Source organism: Marmota monax, unplaced genomic scaffold, assembly GCF_021218885.2.
Source record: "Marmota monax isolate L192 unplaced genomic scaffold, Marmota_monax_Labrador192_F-V1.1 WCK01_AAM20220418_F8-fsc00050, whole genome shotgun sequence".
In the NCBI taxonomy this organism is placed as follows: Eukaryota; Metazoa; Chordata; class Mammalia; order Rodentia; family Sciuridae; genus Marmota; species Marmota monax.
Window position 1 is genome coordinate 7,789,580 of NW_026694552.1, and position 18,476 is coordinate 7,808,055.

The window sequence follows — 18,476 nt, forward strand, 5'->3', positions numbered from 1 at the left end:
TATGAATGAGAAACTCAGTAAATAGATACACATATTGAAAAAGAACAAAACAGATATATTGTAAATGCAAGGCACAATAAACCAAATAAAAGATTCTGTTGAAAATCTCTCCAATATAGTAGACCATGTAGAAGACAAAATTTCAGCTCTGGAAGACAAAGTGGCCAGCCTCAAGTTTTCAGAAAATATTAAACAATTAATGAATTAAGAGTTTGTTTTTTGAAAAGAATAAATAAAATTGGTAAACCATTAGCCAAACTAATCAAAAGACATGAAGACACAAATTAATAAAATTGGAGGCGAAAAAGGCAATATCACCCTAGATATTATAGAAGTCCAGAGAATCACTGGGGACTATTTTGAAAACTCATGCTCCAATAAATAGGATAATCTAGAAGAAATGTATACACTTCTAGACACATATGTCTTACCAAAATTGAAACAAAAAGATATAGAAAATTTAAAGAAACCAATATTAAGCAATGAGCCTGAAGGAATAATAAGAAGCCTTCCAAAAAAGAAAAGCCCAGGAACAAATGGACTGATTCTCAACTGAATTCTACCATTAGTTCCTTTTTTTCTTTTGGTACTAGGGATTGAACTCAGGGGCACTCAACCACTGAGCCACATCCCCAATCCTTTTCAGTTTTTATTTTGAGACAGGGTCTCACTAAGTCCTTAGGGCCTTACTAAGTTTCTAAGGTTGGCTTCAAATTTGCAATCCTCTTGCCTGATCCTCCCAAATTGCTGGGATTACAGGCATATACCACCACACCTGCCTTCTATCATTGGTTATTAAGGAAGAACTAATGTCAATGCTCAAATAATTCCATTAAATAGAAAAGGGAAACACTACCAAATTCATTCTATGAAACGAATATCATCATTATACCTTAATCACAAGGATGCATCAAGCAAAGAAATATACACATTATCCTTGATGAACACACATGCAAAAGTCCTTAATAAGACATTAGCAGGTCACATTCAACAACATCTTAAGAAGATTGCATAACATTACCAAATTAGTCTCATTCCAGGGATGCAAGGATAGTTTAATATACACAAAACAATAAATAATTCGCCACATAAATAAAATTAAGGACAAAAAATCACAAAGTCATCTAAACAGACACTTAAAAAATCAACAAAATTTAGCAACCATTCATGATTAAACACAAGAAACTAGGGAATAAGGAACTTTATTCAACATTATAAGGGCTATATATGACACATTCAGAGCCAAAATCATAGTGAATGGGGAAAAATTGAAAGCATTTCCTCTAAAATCAGGAAGAATGAAAGGATGTCCATTCTCCCTACTCCTATTCAACATAGCTCTTGAAACTACAGCTAGAGCAATCAAACAAGGGAAGGAAATTAAATGGGCACAAACAGGAAAAGAAAAAGTTCAACTATCACTGTTTGCAGGTGATATAATCCTATACTTAAAAGACTCCAAATACTTCAACAAAATACTTCTAGAGCTAATAAACAAAGTCAACAAAGTAGCAATATACAAAATTAACATACAAATATTGAGAGCTTTTCTATACACCATAATGAATCTGCTAAAAATCAAGCAGAAAAAAGGCTCCATTTACACCTCAAAAAAGAACACACTTAGAATTAAATTCCAACCATGGAAGCAAAATGAAATACAATGAAAATTATAGAATACTGAAGAAATAAATTGAAGAAGACACTAGAAGATAGAAAAAGCTTCTATGTTTATGGATAGAGAGAATTAATATTGTTAAAATAGGCCTATTACTGAAAGCAACCCACAAATTCAGTGTAATCCCATAAAAAATCCAATGACATTCTTCACAGAACTAGAAAAATACAGTCCCAAAATTCATATGGAATAATAAAAGACCCAGAATAACCAAAGCAATTTTAAGCAAAAAGAGCAATGCTGAGCCCATTCTATACCCAAAGGACTTAAAAATAGCATACTACAGGGACACAGCCACATCAATGTTTGTAGCAGCACAATTCACAATAGCTAAACTGTGGAACCGACCTAGATGCCCTTCAGTAAATGAGTGAATAAAGAAAATGTGGCATATATACACAATGGAATTTTACTCAGCAATAAAAGAGAATAAAATCGTGGCATTTGCAGGTAAATGGATGGAGTTAGAGAAGATAATGCTAAGTGAAGTTAGCTAATCCCAAAAAAACAAATGCTGGATGTTTTCTCTGATATAAAGAGGCTGATTCATAGTGGGGTAGGGAGGGGGAGCATGGGAGGAATAGATGAATTCTAGATAGGCAGAGGGGTGGGAGGGGAAGGAAAGGGGCATAGGGTTATAAATGATGGTGGAATGTGATGGACATTATTATCCAAAGTACACGTGTGAAGACACAAATTTGTGTGAATATACATTGTATACAACCAAAGATATGAAAAATTGTGCTGTATATGTGTACTAAGAATTGTAATTCATTCTGCTCTCATATATATAATTTTTTAAAAAGTAAAAAAAAAGAGCAATGCTGGAGTCATTTCAATACCTGATTTCAAATTATATTACAGAGCTAAAGCAACAAAAACAACCTGATACTGGCATAAAAACAGACATGAAGATGAATGGAATAAAAGACACAGAGACCAACCCACACAGATATAGTCATCTATCTGATCCTTGACAAAGTGTCCAAAACATAGGTTGGATAAAAGACAGCCTTTTCAATAAATGGTGCTGGGGAAACAGCGTATCCTTATGTAAAAGAATGAAACTAGATCACTATCTCTCACCCTGCTCAAAAGTCAATCTCAAGATGAATCAAATACCCAGGAATTAGATCAGAAACACTGCAACTTCTAGAAGCAAATGCAGGGTCAACAATACACCACATAGATACAGACAACAACTTCCTCAATAGGATTACTAAAGCTTAGGGATTAGTGCCAAGATGAGATGGCATCAAACTTAAAAGATTCTGCTAGCAAATATACAACTGAGAGCATGAAGAAAGAGCCCACAGACTGCGAGAAATTCTTGGCCAGCTACTCTTCAGATAGAAAGTTAATGTCCAAAATATATAAAGAACAAAAAACTAACCAAAAAAGGGAACAAATAATTCAATAAATAAATGGACAAATGATATAAACAAACACTTCTCAAAAGAAAAAATACAAATGGCCAACAAATATAATACAAAAGTTTCAACATCTTTAACTATCAGGAAAATGCAAATCAAAATGATACTGAGATTTCAGGTCACTTCAGTTAGAATCGTAAATCTAGGAAAAAATAATAATAAATGCTGGAGAGGATATGAGGAAAACCAGAACAGTGTCTGTGGGATTATATATTAATACAAACATTTTGGAAATCAGTATAGTATTCCTCAAAAGACTAGGAATGGAAACTCCATATGACCCAGCTATCCCAGTCCATGGAATTTATCCAAAATAATTAAAATTAGCATGCTATAATAATACGCCCATACCCATGTTTATTGCAGTGTCATTCACAATAGCCAAGATAATGGAGCAGGCTAGAGGTTCATCAATGGATGAATGGAGAAAGAAATGTAGTATCTATAAACAGTGGTGTTTTATTCAGTCACAAAGAACAAAATTATGTCATTTTCAGGAAAACAGATCAATGTCAAGAGCATTATATTAAGTGCAATAAGTCTGTTTTTCACATATTTGGAAGATGGAGGGGGGAAAAGGGGGAAAATGGGGAAGATCTCAGGAAATGGAAAGAAGAGATCCTGGTAGAATAGAGGACAGGGACCAAGGGGAGGGAAGAGAGGAGAGAATGGAAAGGTCCTTGGAATGAAATTGACCTAATTGTGCTATGTACATGCATGAATGTGTGACAATATGTCCCATTATTATGTATAATTACAATGCACCAATCAGAACTAAATTTAAAAAGGATTTAACCAGATGAGCTTACAGCAAATTGGGAATGACAGAATAGAGGACTAGTGAACTAAAAGATATTGAGTAGAAAATTCCATATTAAACCCTTTAGAGAGAAATATATATAGAAAATAGGGTATTAGAGATGATTAAAGACTTTACATACATATAATCAGAGCAGAAGTTGATATCCATGAGCAGAAGCAATATATGAATACTGGCTCAATATTTTCCAAACTTAATGAAAGACATAAAACCAAAGACAAGAAGCCCTATGAAACCCAAGCAGAATAAACCCAAATCAACTACACCAAGATACACCAGAATCAAACTTTTAAAAATGTTTAATTCATTCTAATTATTTATACATGGCAGAAGAATGCACTTTAACACATCATACATAAATGGAGTATAACTTCTCATTCTTCCGGGTGTACTTGATACAGAATCACACCAGTCATGTAGTCATACATGTGCATATGATAATGTCTGTTTCATTTTACTGTCCTTCTTCCCCTAAAACTCCCTCCCCTCCCTTCACTCCCCTCTGCCTAATCCAAAGTATTGACTCTATTCTTACCTAGCCCCTCTCCTATCGTGAATTAGCATCCTCATATCAGAGAAAACATTCGTCCTTTGGTTTTTTGGGATTGACTTATTTCACTTAGCATGATATCCTCCAGCTTTATCCATTCACTGGCAGATGCCATGATTTCATTATTTTTACCGCTGAGTAATATTCCACTGTGTATATATACCCCATTTTCTTTATCCATTCATCTGTTTAAAGACACCTAGATTGGTTCCATAGTTTAGCTACTGTGAATTGAGCTGCTACGGACATTGATGTAGCTGTGTCACTGTATCATGCGGATTTTAAATGCTTCAGGTATAAACCAAGGAGTGGGATAGATGGGTCAGATGGCGGTTCCATTTGTAATTTTCTGAGAAATTGTGAAGTGTCTGTTCAGTTCCTTAATACTTTTTTTTGATTGGTTATTTTTTTTTGGTGTTGTTTTTTGAATTCTTTATATATCCTGGATATTAATGCTCTATCGGAGGTGCATGTGGTAAGATTTTCTCCCATTCTATAGGCTCTCTCTTCATGTTATTGATTGTTTCCTTTGCTGAGAAGAAGCTTTTTAGTTTGAATCCATCGCATTTATTGATTATTGATTTTACTTCTTGTGCCTTAGGAATCTTGTTAAGGAAGTCAGATCCTAAGCTGACATGGTGACGATTTGGGACTACTTCTTCTTCTGTTAAGCACAGGTTCTCTGTTCTAGTGCCTAAGTCTTTTATACACTTTGAATTCAGTTTCATGAATGGTGAGAAATAGGGTTTAATTTCATTTTGTAGCATATGGACTTCCAATTTCAACACCCAAAAATTAAACACATTCCTATATATCAGTGATGAATCTACTGAAAGAGAAATTAGGAAAATTACCCCCCTTCACAATAACCTCAAAAAAATAAATGAAGTACTTGGGAATTAGTCTAGCAAAAGAGGTGAAAGAGCTCTACTACAAAACATTAGAGAAAAAAATTGAAGAAGAACTTAGAAGATGGCAAGACCTCCCATGTTCCTGGATAGGCAGAATTAATATAGTCAAAATGGCCACTCTACCAAAAACGTTATATAGATTTAATGCAATTCCTATTAAAATCCAAATAAAATTTTTCATAGAACTAGAAAAAGCAATCATGAAATTCATTTGGAAAAATAAGAGACCCAAAATAGTCAAAGCAATCCGTAGCAAGAAGAGTGAAGCAGGAGGCATCACAATACCAGAACTTAAATTATACTACAAAGCTGTAGTAACAAAACAGTATTGGTATGTGATGGTACCATGGTATTGGTACCAAAATAGACACATAAACCAATGGTACAAAATAGAAGACCCAGAGACAAACCCACATAAATACAGTTATCTCATACTAGAAAAAGGCTACCAAAACATTCACTGGAGAAAAGATAGCTTATTCAACAAAATTTTTGAATATTAAAAAGAAAATATGAAAAGTAGCTAGAGGGGTGAAAAACATATTACCTTCAAAAGAGCAATTATATGTTCTTTATTTCTGAACAAAAGTGGTATAGACAAAAGACAATAGAATGACACCACTAAAGTGCTGAAAGAAAAAAAACCTGACAAACATAAAATTCATTACCTAGGGAAAAAAAATCCTTAACAAAAAGATGAAAAAGGCCCTACAAAAATGGTGAAATAGTTCCAAAGTTCCAATACACAGAAACATGAAAAATCAAGGAAAAACTGTTTGAATCAAATTTGTCAGAACTATGGAAAACATAGGTTTATAGAAACCAAATGAAAGTTGGATCAAGAAAAATGCAACTTAAAATGGCAAGAATGCTTTGTGAAATTTTTTTATTTACCCTGGTCCTACCCCTTTCCTGTCTTGAAAGATGTCTATTTTTTTTTTTTTTGGTTCTAAGGATTGAACCCAGGGGTGCTTTACCACTGAGCCACATGCCAGCCCTATTTTGTATTTTATTTAGAGACAGGGTCTCACTGAGTTGCTTAGTGCCTCGTTTTTCTTTTCTTTTTTTTTTTTTTTTTTTTTTTTTTTTTGCTGAGGCTGACTTTGAATTCACAATCCTCCTGCCTGGGCCTCCCAAACCAGTGGGATTACTTATGTGTGCCACCGTGCCCAGCACCCCCCCCCCTCCTTTTTAATGTTTTTTTTAGAGATAGGATGTCACTGAGTTGCTTAGGGCCTCACTAAATTGCTGAGGCTGGCCCTGAAGTCATAAGCCTCCTGCTTCAGCCTGCAGAACCACTGGGATTACAGGCATGCACTGTCATGCCTGGCTTGACAGATGTCTTGAAACAGCTGCCCACACAGGTTCCCAGGGTAAAATACAAGTCTCTGATACCAGAAGGAGCAGAACAGAATTAATTTTCAAAGATTTGTGTTTGTTTTAATGTGTCTGGAGACTACCTGAAGAAAGGATGCAAGGAATTTTTCTTTATTTCACATAAATGGGAATTCACAGAGTAGAAAAGAGGTTACTTGAAGATTACTTAAGGACTTTGTAAGGCAGAAACAGCATGCTCTGCCTGAGGCAAAAGGTTATGGTTTAGGCTATGATACTACATTGAAAGCCTAGAAGGAAAAACTTAGTAGAGAATTTCTTTGAGAAAGTAGGATGTTCAAAAAGGTCAATTCATCAAGAAGATATAATAAGTATAAACACACATATGAAACAAAAGAGTCCCAAAATATATAAAGCAACTATTATTTGAATTAAAAGGAAAAGAATCAGAGAATTCCATATCCAAATTTTAATAATGGATAGAATATGCAGACTGAATATCAATATAAAAATAGAGGATTATAATGATACTATAAAACAAAATAACCAAAAGTTGGAGACTTCAATACCCCAATTTTAATAATGAATAGAACATGTAATAAGCAATAAGGAAAAATAATAGCAATAAGAAAATAAATGATTATAGCAATATTATGAAACAACTAGACCTATCAGACCTAATAGCACTCCACTAACCAACAGCAAAGTAGATATTCATCTCAAGTGTACAAAAAACATTCTCTAAAATAGATGATAAAGCCATAAAATCAGTCTTAATAAAATTAAAATGATTTGTATAGAAAGTGTCTTCTCTGCTTAACATATAACAAAACTAGAAATCAATAAGAGAAGGGAAAATGAAAAATATACAAATATGTGGAAATTAAATACCATGCTTTTAAACAACAAAGAGATCAAAGAATAATTCACAAGGGAAATTAGAATATACTTAAGAGATTTTTTTCATCACAACATGCTAACACATATGGGATATAATGAAAGTAGTTTTTTTTTTTTTTTTTTAGAGAGAGAGACAGAATTTTTTAATATTTATTTTTTATTTTTCGGCGGACACAACATCTTTGTTTGTATGTGGTGCTGAGGATCGAACCCGGGCCGCACGCATGCCAAGCGAGCGTGCTACCACTTGAGCCACATCCCCAGCCCCGAAAGTAGTTTTCAAAGAGAAATTTACTGCAGTAAATGCCTACATTAAATAGAAGATATGAAATCAATAACATGACTTTACACCTTAAGAAATTATAAAAAAGAAGAGCAAAATAAACAAGAACCAGTAAAGATTAGAGTGCAGGTAGATGACATAGAGAATAAAAGCAATTGAGACCATCAATTAAATCAAAAATTGATTTTTAAAAATTTTTAATTTGTTATATATGACAACAGAATGCATTGCAATTCATATTACACATATAAAGCACATTTTTTCATATTTCTGGTTGTACCCAAAGTAGAGTCACATCCTTCGTGTCTTCATACATGTACTTAGGATAATAATGTCATCTCATTCCACCATCTTTTTTACACCCTTTGCCCCCTCTCTTTCCCTCCTTCCCCTTTGCCTTATCTAGAGTTCATTTAATCCTCCCATCCCCCCACCACAGCATATTATGAATCAGCATCCTTAAATCAGAGAAATCATTCAACATCAAAAAGCTGATTTTTAAATGATTAATAAAATTGGCAAATCTTTACCAAGATTGACCAAAAAAACAGAAAATGCAAAGAGTTGAAATCAGAAATGAAAGTGGGGACACAACAACTGATCTTACTGAAATAAAAAGGTGAATAAGAAAATACTACGGATAATTGTAGACCAACAAATTAAGTAATCTAGGCAAAACAGACAAATTTCTAGAAACCAAAATTACTAAAACAAAGTCAAAAAAATATAAAATATGAAAAGACCCCCAAAATGTTAGAGGTTTAATCAGTAATTGAAAACTTTTTTTTTTTTTTAAGCAGGAAGCAGGTTTATTTATTGGCCGCAGCCAGGTTTTCAGAAGGGGGGCTCTTGCCCCAGTCCATCAAACTCTCTGAACCCCAAGTTTAGAAAATTTGAGAAACTTTACACCCACTGTGTAGGGGAGGGGCTCAGAGGCTCAATATCTGCAAAAGTCCACCCAAAAGCAACTTTTTCCAGAACAGTGGAACCCAGGCCTGGATACAAAATCAAGGACACTCTCTGCAAAAATCAAAGTCCTGGACATGGAGAGTTCTCCCCTTTCCTCCTGCCTGATAGCTCTGCAGGCCCTGACTATTGTCTATTGAAATGTAAATGCCTTTGTGAGGGCCTTGGGTTACTTGCTTTTTAAATTTTAATTTATTTATTTGTTCTAATCTGTTATACATGACAGCAGAATGCTCTTTGATTCATTATACACAGATGTAGCACAATCTTTGACTTCTCTGGTTGTACCCAAAGTAGGGTCCCACCATTTGTGCAATCACTCTTGTACTCAGGGTAATGATGTCTCATTTCACCATCTTTCTTACCCCCATGACCCCTCCCCCTTCCCTTTGCCCCATCCAAAGTTTCTACACTCATCCCATGTCCCCTCCCCCATTATGGATTAGCATCCACTTCTCAGAGAAAATATTCAGCCTTTGTTTTTTGGGGATTGGCTTATTTTGCTTATAATGATATTCTCTAACTCCATCCATTTACCTGCAAATGCCATAATTTTATTCTCTTTTATTGCTGAGTAATATTCCACTGTGTATATATACCACATTTTCTTTATCCACTCATCTACTGAAGGGCGTCTAGGTTGGTTCCACAGTTTAGCTATTGTGAATTTAGCTGCTATGAACATTGATGTGGCTGCATTACTGTAGTATGCTGTTTTTAATTCCTTTTGGTATAGATCAAGTAGTGAGATGGCTGGGTCAAATGTTGGTTCCATTCCAAGTTTTCTAAGCAATCTCCATACTGCTTTCCAGATTGGCTGCACCAATTTGCAGTTCCATTAGCAATGTGTGAGTGTGCCTCTTCCCCCATATCCTCGTCAACACTTATTGTTGTTTGTATTCTTGATTACTGCTGTTCTGACTGGTGTGAGATGAAATCTTAGAGTAGTTTTGATTTGCATTTCTCTAATTACTAGAGAAGTTGAACATTTTTTCATATATTTGTTCATATATTTGTTTTCATATATTTGTATATCTTCTTCTGAGAATTGTATGTTCAGCTCCTTAGCCCATGTATTAATTGGGCTGTTTCTTTTTTTGGTGTTAAGTTTTTTGAGTTCTTTATATATCTTGGAGATTAGTGCTCTGACGTGCATGTGATGAAAATTTGCTCCCAAAAAGTAGGCTCTCTGTTCACTTCATTTATTGTTTCTTTTGTTGAGAAGCGTTTTAGTTTGAAAAGCTAATAAATAAATGGGATGGTCCATTTATTGATTCTTGATTTTATTTCTTGTGCTTTAGGAGTCTTGCTAAGGAAGTTGCGGCTGAAAACTTCTCAATAATGAAAGTCCTTGACAAGATGGCTTCACTAGTAAAGTGTATTAGAAATACTTAAAAATGATTAATGCCAAGTTTTCACAAACTCTCCCACAATATTGAAGAACTAGGGACATCTCCTAACTCATTCAGTGAGGCTATTATGACCCTGATGCCAACACCAAATACATCACAATAAAAGAAAACTATATACTATACTCCAAAGAATTGAAAAATAGTACTAAGCAAATACATGTACAGGCGTGTTTCACCGAAGCACTATTCACAGTTGCTGAAATGTGGGAGCAACCCAAATGTTCATTAAGAAATGAAGGGATAAATAAAATGCTATATGTCTATACAAAAATATTATTTTTTAAAAATAAATGAAGTACTGACTCTGCTACAATGTTGGCAAACCTTGAAAAGATTATATTAAGTGAAAGAAACCAGACGTAAAAGGTTATATATTGTATGATTCACTTACATTGAATTTCAAACATAGGCAAATTCATAAAGACAGAAAGTAGATTGCTGGTTACTTGGGGTTGGAAGAAGTAGGAAATTAGGAACTGTTTTAATAGAACAGGGTTTCTTTTGGGGGGTTGTTTTGGAATTAGAGTGGTTTATTGCATATCATTGTGAATATACTAAAGGTCATTGTGAATATAGTAAAGTCCACTAAATAGATCATTTTAAAATGGGTTAATTTTATGTTATGTGATTTTACCTCAATTAAAAAATGTGAGCTGGGGTTGTGGCTTAATGGTCGAGCACTTGCCTAGTATGTGTGAAGTACTGGGTTCAATCCTCAGCACTACAGAAAAATAAATAAAATACAGGTACTACATCTACAACTAAAAAAATTTTTTTAACGTTTTGAGGCAAATAAAAGCTGTTTTTTTAATCAGTAGACACACACCACAAGAATATGAAAGGAGCTGATACTTCAGGATGAAAGAAAGTGATCACAGATGTTTGAAACCGCAGGAAGAACAATGAGCATATTTGTTTAAAAATAATAATAAGGTCCTCAATGTTTTGTTTGTTTCTGTTATTGTAGTAAAATACACATAGCATAAAATTTACCTTCTGTAGAGTTTTAAACATATATCAAAATACTATATATAAAAATTGCACAAAGTTGAGAGGCCAGTAAATGGACAGAATTTTTATATAGTTGTTACATGTTTGGGAAATAGTAAAACTACTAATTTAAGGTGCACTTGAACAATTAAGGATGTCTTTCATAAACTTTTTTTTAGTTTTTGATGGGCATAATATCTTTATTTTATTTATCTATTTTTATTTGGTGCTAAGGATGAAACCCAGTGACTCACTCCTACTAGGTAAGCATTCTACCACTAAGCTACAACTCCAGCTCCTCATAATCTCTAAGATAACTAAAATAGGAACTATAAAATGATGTATGATCAAAAAAGTAATTGAGGAAGAAATAATGTATTAAAAAATCTTGAATAACAGCACAGAAGTCAAGAAAGGAAAAACGAAGAATGGACAGGACAAGCAAAGAGCAAGGAGTAAGATGGTATCTATAAAACCATGTATATTCAATAATTACATGTTCATGGGCTAAACACTCTAATTAAAAATACAATATTTGCCAGACTGCTTTTTATTCTATACAAAAAATGCAACTGTGTGTTGAATAAAAGAGATTACATTAAATAAAAGACACAGAAAAGTAGAAAGTTAGATGAGAATACATACCATATAAACACTAGAAAACTGATTCAGTTATAGCTGTTGAGGTCATCAGAACACTAATACTGACACCTAACAAGAAAAAGAAACTGACAAGAAAAGAAAATTGGCAGGGTGTGGCAGCTCACGCCTGTAATCCCAGTGGCACCAGAGGCTGAGGCAGGAAAATTTCAAGTTCAAAGCCAGCCTCAGCAATTTAATGAGACTCTGAGCAACTCAGAAAGACCCTGTCTCAAAATAATAAAAAGGGGCTGGGGAAAACAAAGGGAGGTTGCTAGGGATGTGACACAATGGTTAAGCAACCTTTAGTTCAATCCCCGGTACCAAAAACAGAAAAAGAAAATTGCAGGCTAATATATGTGTCATAACAATAGATGCAAAAAATACTCAACAACATATTGGCAAGATGAATCTAATAATATATAAAATTAATCATGACTCAGTGAGCTTTATCTCGTAATACAACCTTGATTTAACATTTGAAAGTCAACCAATGTATTTTGATGCAGAAATTTGATAAAATTCAACATCTGTTTTTGATTTTTTTAAAAACACATACCAATCTAGAAATAGAAAGGCATTCTCTAATCTAATAAGTGATGCTTTAAAAAGCAAACATCACATTTAATAATGAAATAGTGAACTTTTCCTCTGAGATCAGAATCAAAACAAACATAACTGCTATCACCACTTCTATTCAGAAGTGTAGTGGAAACCCTAGTTAGTGCAATAAGGCAAGGGAATAAATTTTAAAATATAAAGGAAGAGGTAAACTATATTTACAGATAACATGATTATGTGTACAGGATATCCAGAAGTTTCTACAAATTATTAGAAATATTTAAATGGGTTTAACAGAGATTGGATAAAGCCAAACATACAAGATACAATTATGTATCTTTATAAATAACAGCAATCAGGAAAAAAATGAAGACAAGATCATTTAGAATAGCCAAAAGTAATGTGTAGAAAAAATAACCAAAAATATGAGCTGCCTCCAAAACTGTAATGGAAATTGTTTAATACTTCTCCTATGAAGCACTGTTCAGAGAAATATAAAGCCTAAATGAATGAAGAGATACATCATGAATTTGGAAAGTTGATATTAAGATTGCAATTCTATACAAATTGATCTAAGATTCAATGCAATCACCACCAAAAATCCCAGAAGGGTATCTTCATGTGGAAATTGAAAAATTCAATCTTAAATCAGGTGTGGTGGAATATGCCTGTCACTCCAGGTACTTGGAATGCTGAAGCCAGAGATGCAAAATGTTAAAGCCAGCCTGGGCAACTTAGCAAGACCCTGCTTCAAAATAAAAATTTTTAAAAGAGCTGGGGGTGTAGCTCTGTGGTAGAACATTTGTCTAGCATGTGCAAGGGTCTGGGTTCAATCCTGAGTACCTCAATGAATGAACAAATGAACGAATTGCAAAAGACCTGAAATAGTCAAGACAATATTGAAAAAAAAAGCACAAAGTTGGCAGAAGACATTTTCAGTTTTTATGACCTCTTCAAAAGTTTGATGGTAATACAAAAACAGATAAATTAGTGGAATAAAATAAAGAGTTGTGAAATATGCAAATAATCCCTTGAGTTACAAAAAGAAGCCTCTGCTGCTGTTTACTAAGGGAAAGGATGGTCTTTTCAATAAATGGTTCTGTATTATTTGATCTATGCTTCATACCACACACACACAAAATGTATTCGAGATAGATTATGTATAACATTGAAGATAAAATAATAGAGCACAGGAGAATCTCTTAGGAGGCAAAGTTTTCTTAATCAGGACACAAAAGCCCACTATTTTTATATGAAAAACTGGCAAATTATACTTTGTAACATTTCTGTTCATCAAAAGGTATCATTAAAGTAAGAAAAATGAAAAGCATAAATTTGGGAAAGACAGTCACAATACTTACATCCAGAATATGCAATGTCTGACAAATCAACTTTTAAAAAGACAGAATACCTATTTAATAAAATTAGTATAAGCTGGGTCCAGTGGTGCATGCCTGTTAATCCTAGTGGCTAGGGAGGCTGAGGCAGGCGGATAGAAAGTTCAAAGCCAATCTCAGCAACTTAGTGAGGCCCTGTCTCCACATAAAAATTTAAAATGGCTGGGGATGTGGCTCAGTTATTAAGCACCCCTGGGTTTAATCCTCAGTACAAAAAAATGAATAGAACTCAAAAACAGACCTTTTGCTATAGAGGATACACAAATAGTCAGTAAGTATATTATGAGGAGCTCAACTTAATAGCTACCAAGACATAAATTCTAACCATTATGTAATACCAGTACACATCTACCAAAATAATTAAAACTAAAAAAAAAAATGATAATACCAAGTGTGGACAAGAAGAGAGAATAACTGAAATTTTTTATAGGTTATCAAAGATGTCAATTGAAAAACCATCTGCCAGAATCTAGAAAAAGTTGATCATATGTGTACCCTATAATGTAGTAGTTCCACTCCAATGTATACATACAAATGAAATGAGTGATTTTGTCCACTTTAGAACATAGAGAAGAATAGTAGCCAGGCATGGTGGCACACAACTGTAATCCTAGAGGCTTGGGAGGCTGAGGTAGAAGGATTGTGAGTTCAAAGCCAGCCTCAGCAAAAATAAGGCGCTAAGCAACTCAGTGAGACCCTTCCTCTAAATAAAATACAAAATAGGGCTGGAGATGTGGCTCAGTGGTCAATTGCCCCTGAGTTCAATACCAAAAAAAAAAACCATATACAAGAATATTTGTAATATCTTTATCTATAATAACCCCGAAGTGTAAATAACACGAAGGCCAATCAATGGAAAAATGGTCAAATAAAGTGTTGTATATTTATATGAATACATATCTCACAGTGATGAAAAAGAATTAACTATGTAACAACATGGATGGATCTTACATTAATGTTGAATGGAAAAAGCCAGATGTTTTTCAAGACCTCTTGTACAACACGGTGACATTAGTTAATAATAATGTCTTGTATATTTCAAAATCTTTAAAAGAATAGACTGGAGTTGTGGTTCAGTGGCAGAGTGCTTGCCTCACACATGTGAGGCACTGGGTTCAATCTTCAGCACCACATAAAAATAAGTAAACAAAATAAAGATATTGTGTCCATGTATAACTAAAAAATTTTTTTAAATAGACAATAAATGGTGAATATTTACTGGGAGAGGACAGGAATGAGATTTCTAGAGCACTAGAATTAGTAGTCTCTTTTGATGTTGGTAGTTACATGGGTAAACACTTTCATAAAATTCATCAATTAATCCATCACTTAAACATTATGACCATTATACTACACCTAAAATACCCATCACTTTTACAAAAGAAATGTCTCCAGGCCAAAAACTATAAAATAAAAAAAAAAAATCTCCAGCTATATGCAACTTATGAAAGATAGTACAACAATATAGATACTCAAAAAGATTGAATATTATATGATAGAAAAAAGTTAATTCAGGCAATACTAACTAAAATAATGTTGTTAAATTTATGCTAATATCAGAAAACGTATACTTACAGGTAAGAGAGAAAAACTGAGTTGCCACATTAAGTTCATAACATTTTCTTTCTCTTTTGAGAGGTGAAGAGGTCATTTACTGTGTTGTTTTGTTTTATTCTGACTGAGTTCATAGAAGCAAGAAAAAGTGTGAGCCTAGATGGGAGAGAGAAGACAAGAAAAAAATAGGTGTTTAGAATGAAGAAGACTTCAGAGGTAGAGCCAAGTAAGATAAGGAAACTTGAAGAATGTAGTTTCTCATCTTCTTAATTGAACATACGTCTCTACTGGAACCTTTCATTATGATGTCTTGACAATCATAATCATACATTTCTAAGAAATTTGTGGACTAGATGAGCCAGAGTCTTAGTGGGACTTCCCAAATCCTGAGCATTCAACCGATAGAGCCTTATTATATGTTTTGCTTCTGAAAATAATTACTTGAACAAAAAGTTTCCAGCAGGGAATTGAAAGAATTGTTCTTCCTTGAAGATAAGACTTGTGAATGCCCCATAGAGGAGGCAATTGAAATGTAATGAGGTGAAAATGGATTATGCTCTCACTTTTATGACACAGGAAGAAAAAGTTCTCTTTATAGGAAATTAATTCACACTTTCACATCCTTCAGAATGGATTCAGAATGGAGATATAGGCAAGCTAAAAGTAGGAAGAAATTTTATTTGGTCACTCAGTTTTAACCACTTAGTCTTTGTATAAGGTTTTTTTCCTGTGTGTCTGTGGTTTGGGTAAGAGTTTAGTATGTGAAAAACACATAATGTTTTCCCCAGCAACTTAAAATCAAGTCCAAAATGTCAGCACATCAAAAAATAGAAGGCAGACTATAATAATTTCTTTTTAGATAAGTTTTATTATGTATATTCAAGATATGCAACATATTATTATGATATGTATGTAGTATAATAGTTACTATAGTGAATCAAATTAGCATATTCATCATCACACATGGTTGCCCATCCCCCTCATCACAACTATAATCTACTCATTTAGCAAAAATCCTGAACACAATACACTACTATCAATTATAGTATCTGGGTTATACATTAGATCTCTATATTTGTTCACCCCACATATCTCCTACTTTGTATCCTCTGATCTGCAACTCTGCATTTCCTTCAGCAACCTGCCCCTGTTTTACTCTTTCTGTATATTTGGCTTTTATTTAGATTCCACATGTGAACTCAAACAATATTTTTCTGTCTTTGGCTTATTACACTTAGCATAATGTCCTCCAGTTTCATCCATGTTTGGCAAATGGCAAGGTCTCCTTTTTAAAGGCTGAATAATGTGTGTGTATGTGTGTGTGTGTGTGTGTGTGTGTGTGTGTGAGAGAGAGAGAGAGAGAGAGAGAGAGAGAGAGAGAGAGAGAGAGAGAGAGATTCTTTATCCACTCATGAGTGATGGACACCTAAGTTGTTTCCATTTCTTGTTTATTGTTAATAGAGACTGTATGACAGTCAGTGGCTCATTTGATTTTCACAACTATGTTATGAAATATATATGAATATCCATTTTACAGATTGAAAGATTTAGTCATAACCCAGGCTATGTAATTTGGCCAAGGTCACAGAGTTAGTGGCACTTTTAGGATCTAAATCCTGACTGGTGCCAACAACAATGTGTCTAACAAAAAATGTCATTCTGTGTTTCAAGAAAAGTCCTTTCTTTCATACCCTTCCTAGTCACTCTCTCTACTTTTAATACATGCAGTTAGCTAGTGAACAGTACCTCTGTGTGAACTGGGGTTGTGGCTCAGTGGTAGAGCGCTTGCCTAGCATGTGTGGGGCACTGGGTTTGATTCTCAGCACTGCATATAAATAAATGAACAAAATAAAGGCCCATCAATGTCAAAAAAAATATTAAAAAAAGAATTCTGAGATTGCTTGGTTCTCTTTCTTCCTCTCCACACATATGCAATACTGTTTTCATGTGATTTAAATTCACTGCTCTGAGGATCAGAGTCCAACATTTGTTTCTATATTATCAGTTTACAGAGCCTCCCAACCTTGTAGCACATCAATGTAGCAATTTGCACATTGCAGCTCAAATTTCTGTGCAAAATTCCAGTGTAAAACTCTGAGACCTTCTTCCACCTTCAACTCAGTTGTACATTTCCAATACTCCCCCAAATCACCTAATCCTTAGCATTACTGTCCATACCAATAGCCACCCTTAATGCCATAGGAGAGTCAAAGTTACTGATGTTCAGGGGACATGAAATAAGGAATGCTTCAGGATTAGGGTGGGAAGATAAGTTGCAAATGGGCAAAACTAGGCAATTTACTCCAAATTGTTTTTTTTCTTGGAATTCCTTTGTAACTCATTAATGTTTGGGTCCCAATTACACTTTGAGCTTCAAGAGGTTATGGATCATATCTACTTTGTTCACTAGTCAATATCCAGACCCTTTAACAATGTCTGACACATAGTAAATGCTTAATAAATATTTGTTGAACGAATGAAGATGATGATGATGGGGAGATGAGACTCCAACAACAAAGATTCCAAGAATTCAAGCATAGATGATGGAGAGACTACAGAGGTTAGAAAGACACAGAAAATAATGAGTTTAAATTTTAGACTTATAAGGTTAAGAAGCTAGTAGCGCATTCTGGTGTTTCTCTTGGGTAAAATCCCACATGCGTAATTGGAGCTCAGATTAGAGGTCAAGGCTGGCGATTGGCTGCTCTGGTGCATTAGCATAGGAGTAGCAGTTGAGATCACGTGGGAGGAGGGCGACTTTTAAAAGTGGGGGCCGCCGGATGTGACGCCAGTCGGAAGCCTGCAGAGGAGGAAAAAAGGTAAGTGAAGCAGCAGTAGCCGTTAGAGGTCAACTAGCAGGTGTAAGAGAAAGGTCAGGAAGTAGAAATATGAGAAAATATAGAAGAGATTGGCCCCAGGAAGACAGAGAAAGATTCTATAGAAGGAGCTGCTGTTACTGTTAGGATCAACAAAAAAGCTATTCATAGTGAGACTACTGGAGGTATTTGATTTGATAGTCCCACGAGTCACTTGTGACTTTAAGATGA